Source organism: Trachypithecus francoisi, unplaced genomic scaffold (genome assembly GCF_009764315.1).
Source record: "Trachypithecus francoisi isolate TF-2019V2 unplaced genomic scaffold, Tfra_2.0 Lachesis_group8, whole genome shotgun sequence".
Taxonomy (NCBI): domain Eukaryota; kingdom Metazoa; phylum Chordata; class Mammalia; order Primates; family Cercopithecidae; genus Trachypithecus; species Trachypithecus francoisi.
Genome location: NW_022681473.1, coordinates 50,489,138 through 50,495,137, shown reverse-complemented (window position 1 = coordinate 50,495,137; position 6,000 = coordinate 50,489,138).

Sequence of the window (6,000 nt, the reverse complement as noted above, 5' to 3'; positions counted from 1 at the left end):
TTCCTGCAATGTGTAACTCTGGAAGAGTAAAAAGTTTGAGAGTGAGATTGACGAAGGATGAAGGAATTTTGATTGTTAAGAGAAACTTGGAGCCCACAGTTTATTTTGAAACCATTTTTAGTAAAGATTTAGTCAGGTTTATTCCTATGAAGGTTTAGAAATGTCTGGTCTATTTTATAGCACAATAAAACCTCATGGTTTCCTGGTTGGCTGGTATTTGTTTAAAGAGAGTGGTTTGCTGGTCTGGACAACATTTGAGAGGCTATAATGAGAGGAAATCTGATGTAAACCGTTTCACCTGTAAAAAGGAGGGTCTCTAAGGAATAAAATCAGCCATAGCCATGAAGTTCACTGGTTAAAGAGCCATAGTTTTGATTTGTTTAAACTGTTGTTCATGTTAGAGTGGATGTTAGTCATCCTTTCAAACATGATTACACATCCCAAAATATAGTATTAAAACCTTGAATTTATATAAGGGTTCTTGTTATTTTTCACAGTTTGCACTTATATTTAATATAGTTACCAAAGCACCAAACCATGCTAGAGAGTTGTCACTGGGAACAGTCCAAGCATAATTCTAGTGAAGATTGATGTTAGGTTAAGAACTGGAGCGCTGCAGTTAATCCTGGTCATTTAGCAGGAAAATGACATAAAACACTGTTGCTTTTGTCTGAATTATCTGACTAGACATTAAACAAATTCTGTAAATGTACAAGTCTTTATTTTGCTTTTCATTAGTAGATCTAGTTGTTTGTTTATTATTTCTGGAGCTGGTAAAAATATAGTGATTTTAAACAAAGAATGTTGAACAAGATCATTTCCATGATCTTACCCTCTGAATCTTTTCAAAAGGGAACTTTCTCACTGACTTCAAAGGGGTACACGAAAAACAGAATCAGAATAAGATTGTATGACTCACTGAAGCCAGATAATAACTGTTTAGTTATTTTAACCTCTAGCAGCTATGCTAGACATTTATATTTGTTTCTGTATTATATAGAATCTGTAGCCTCACTGTCATATTTTTTACTCTTTTATTTGTAGGATACCACTGTGAATACAAAATAAGTGTTGGTTTATCATATCTATTTCTAGAAATGTAGGGAAGACTGTAGTTAGCATACCATTAAGGGGAATCCGTTATTTTAAATGTATTTTTTTTTTACATAGGAGAAAAGTTGGCGTATGTGTACTTTATATTGTATCAATAAACTATTCAAATTTTCTTTTTACACTAAAACTAACAAAATAATGATGAAACTAAAAGCAAAGCTTTTTCCTGGCCAAACTTTCTAGAATGAAACTTTCTTTTCTTAATGTCAAAATAAGTATTAATTCATTCCTCAATCCACTGCAATCTGGCTTCTGCCCCAACTATGGCAACTGTTCCACATAAGGTTGACAATGAAATTTGTCATTGTCAGGTTTCATTGACACCCGTGGTTACTTTCCTCTCCTCATCTTTTTAGAATGTGATATTTTATGTTTTTTTGTCCCCCTTCTGGAAACTTCCTCATTTTGGTTTGTGACACCACTCCTGTCTGATTCTCTTTCTAGCTTTGCTACTTCCTTTTCAGTCATTCTTTTGAGCAATTCTTTAGTTCCTCGTCCCTTACATGTTGGTAGTCCCGAGTTCAAAAATAAATCCTCTTCTCTTCTCACACTATATATTCTCATAGGGGATATCTCTTTTTCTCCCAGGGTTCTCCTTCTCCACATATACTACAGGCTTCCAATCTATACCTCTAGCCCAGATTGTTTTCTTGAGCTTCAGACTTATACATCCAATGGCCAAGAAACATTCCCACTTGGATTCAATCTGTTCAAAAGGAAATCCATAATGTTTACTCTCAATTATTCCTCTAGTACTTCTTATCCTGCTCAATGGTTTCAAGATATTCCAGTCACCTAGGCTAGACCTGGGGAATCCTCTTCACAGTCTCCTTTTCCCCACATTCCAATTCTATGGAATTGATAAGAATGTTTTATAGCTGTTATTAATTCAATTAATTCTTCCTTCCCAAATGGTACTGCTACTGCCATTGACTTACAGAACTTTATCTTTCATGTGGTCAACTATAATGGTTTCTTAAATGATTTTCCTAGCTTTGGTCTTACATTCTTTCAAATTAACCTTCATTCAATACCAGCATTGGGTTTTGAAAAATAATTAAATTGCAATTAAATACAATAAAAATTGATCAAGGCTTCTCTCTCCTTTAAAACTTTTAACAGTTTCTTACCACCTACAGAATAAAGTCCAGGTTTCTCAGAATGGCCTTTAGGGCTTCCCATGATTTGGCTTCCACCTATCTATCCAGTCTCATTTTTCCATTTCCATCTTCCCTCCCCCACAAATCATACCAATCTCTTTACAGTTCCAGAAATGCCCATGATGTCTCATGCTTCAATGGCTTTGCAATACTATTCTTTCTATGGAATACTCTTCCTCCTCCTTGTCCACCTGGGAAGCTCCTATTCTTCAATACCTAGGTTAGTACCTCTTCATCTGTGAACTACTCCATGTCCTATTACTGTACCTGGTAAGAACTCTGTTAGAGCATTTTGTACTGTACTGCATTTGTTTACTTATTTTCTCTTTTACCAAACTGAGGGCAGGGACTCTTATTCATATATGTACCTTTAGTATCTGAGTAGTATCAAGCACATGCTGAATAAATGAATACATGTTTGCAAACATAAATCTTTTCTTGTCTTCCCTATGTATGCTAATATGAATGAAATTGGTTACGGCTTATTTTTTTTTTCTGTTTCTCCATGTTACAACACATAGGCCCTAAATCAACATCTTTTCTGCAGAATGAGATCTAAGATATGTAGGGCCATAAAATTAAGATAATATTATGTATGCATTCCTTAAAATTTAACATATAAAACATTTCTGCATTTATAGTAATTAGAACAGAGGCATTAACATCTCTGAAGCATTTCCTTTTTGATGAAAGGGAGCTAATTTCTCTACTTGTGTAGTAAGAAGGCAGACTTAGTTGAATAAAATAATATTGAAAGTAAGGCTTAAAAAGAGTCGAACAGTCAATATCATCTGGAGGTCTCCTTGGAGAAACTCAGAATCCTATGAAGTCCTGAAGGGATGTGGGAGGGTAAGAAAAAGGATAGATGTAAGAAAAATAAACTAATTTACATTTACTAAGCATCTACTCATTGTTAGTTACCTTACACATTGTAATTTAATTTAGTTCATAATAACTCTTTAAGAGGTAGACATTGTTATCCCCATTTCACAGATGAGGTAGGTAACATGAGACTTTAAGTAACCTCCCAGGTCATGTAGCTACAAATGGTAACTAGATCAGAATGACGCTGGCCGGGCGCGGTGGCTCAAGCCTGTAATCCCAGCACTTTGGGAGGCCGAGGCGGGCGGATCACGAGGTCAGGAGATCGAGACCATCCTGGCGAACACTGTGAAATCCCGTCTCTACTAAAAAATACAAAAAACTAGCCAGGCGAGGTGGCGGGCGTCTGTAGTCCCAGCTACTCGGGAGGCTGAGGCAGGAGAATGGCGTGAACCCGGGAGGCGGAGCTTGCAGTGAGCTGAGATCCGGCCACTGCACTCCAGCCCCGGCGACAAAGTTTCCTTCCTTTACATCATGCTGGCTGCTGGGCTGCTGTGCGCAGCTTCGTAACACACACAAAGTCACATTATTTACTCCTATTTGCAATGATAATATGTAGGTGTTTCACTTAGCAGTTAATAGTAATATAACTATAATTTATTTCCAATTCCATACTTATTAAAAATTTTTTAATGAAAAGAACAGTTGCAAACTTTTCGATGATGCAAATGAACTAGATGAATCCTTTTGAGCTCCTCTTGCAAAACTGCATGAATACATTTTAAGTAGGCTTACTGGAGAAACACACACACACACACATATATCTATATACATCTATGTATCTATGTATCTATGTATCTATCTATCTATCTATCTATCTATCTATTTTTTTTGGTGCGCTCTGCTTGTTGGCTCCATTTGGAATCCAGACATGACTGCTTTCTGGGGGAAAAGGCAGTTTGCTTTTGCTGCCTCCTGTAGATTGCTTGGCCTGGCAGTTTGTCACTTTCCCGGGCAAGTATCCAGTTTGTGGTAGTGAGGTGGTTTTGTGGCAGAACTCCACAATTAACCACAAGTTCAATGTCAACGGTAGTCTGCCACCGTCGTGGCTGTGATCCTTCAGATCTGCTGGGATAGCCAGAGCTGAAGAAACTCCTGCTTGTCTAGGGAGGGAACAAGAAAACTTGGAAAGAGTCTGCATTGCTGTTTATTGTTCAAGGTTCAGGTTTTAGATTTAGAACAAAAAATTCAGGAAATTTTAGGGTAATCATTATAGATTTAATACTTTTACTAATTGTTATATTTTAAAAGTATAATAGTAAGTTTGTGTCAGAGATACAATTGTTGCTCTGAAAACTTGAAATGGAAAGAGGAAAATTCTTAAAGTACTAGAATATATGCTTTCACAGCCAAATAATCCAGGTACTGTCACTTGAGTTAAATGACCCACACATCTCTGAAACATTTATTTTACGTTGAAAGTGAAATACAACATAAACATATGTGTAATTTTGTTTTTGTAAATCTAGGAAAAAGGGTTCTTTTAGTGATCTGGTGCAAATTAATGTTAAAAATATTTTAAAATTACAATATGAAAAGTTTTTTTCTATTATATTCTGAGTTTTCTATTAAAAGTCATTGACTAACAAAGTTAAAAATCAAAGGAAGTACAGTTAAAGTCTGATTTATTAAAATAGTTTTGAGAAGTATCAACACACTTGAAAAATTCTGAGGACTTGCTATAGGTTAAGTACTGGGTTAGGCATGAAGATTGAGCTAATATTGAATAAGAGAGAATTCTTGTTTGAAGAATATATTGCAGAGGTAGCCATGTAAATAAGCAAATATGATAAAAGAACATAAACCTTTATGTAACAAATGGTAACAAACTCCAGTTCCATTAGTAGGGCCACACCATCTCTGTAGTCCCATCATACCTTACACTTAAGCCATAGGATACTTTGAGTTATCCAAATGCACTATAGTTGCATTGCTCTAGATTTTTGCACTGCTTGCTTCCTTTGCCCGGATTATTTTTTCTCCTTACTTTACTTAGGTAACTTCCATTTACCTTTTAATATCAAGTCTAGAAATCAGTTTCTCTGAGTCCTGCAGAGAATTACTCCTTACCTGCTACTCCTACTGTAGTCTGGGTTCCTGAGATCGCAGAGTACACTGAGGATTATTACCTCTGTATCACAGCTCCTGTTACAATGGGCTGTAACAGTCTTCTTGTCTTGCTCTCATGACTAAGGAACCACATCTTCACCATTATGTCTTTGTCATCTAGCACAGCAGGCACATAATAAATACTGAATGAATGAATGCATTCATTAATGGAGACAGATTAAATGCTGGTGGAGGGGAGATGGTACGTAGGAAAACTGAAGAAGTAAAAGAAGTTAGGGAATATAATACAGATATGAAAGAGAGAGGTCAGGGGAAAGAGGAGAGAGATCAGAAGACAGCCATCTGGACAGATGCTGGGGAGAGAAAGAAGGAAGACTGTAAGAGACAGAAGGAACTACAAGAATGAGAAACTGTGAGAAAAAGCTGAGACAACTACACAGTGGGGGTACCCTAGAAGAAAATGATTTTCTTTTTTTAATAGTCCTAATACATTGTTCCCAACAGTTTTTTTTTTTTTTTTTTTTTTTGAGACGGAGTCTGGCTCTGTTGCCCAGGCTGGATGCAGTGGCCGTATATCAGCTCGCTGCAAGCTCTGCCTCTGGGGTTTACGCCCTGCCTCAGCCTCCCAAGTAGCTGGGACTACAGGCACCCGCCACCACGCCCGGCTAGTTTCTTGTATTTTTTTAGTAGAGACGGCTAGTTTCTTGTATTTTTTTTAGTAGAGATGGGGTTTCACCATGTTAGCCAGGATGGTCTCGAACTTCTGACCTTGTGA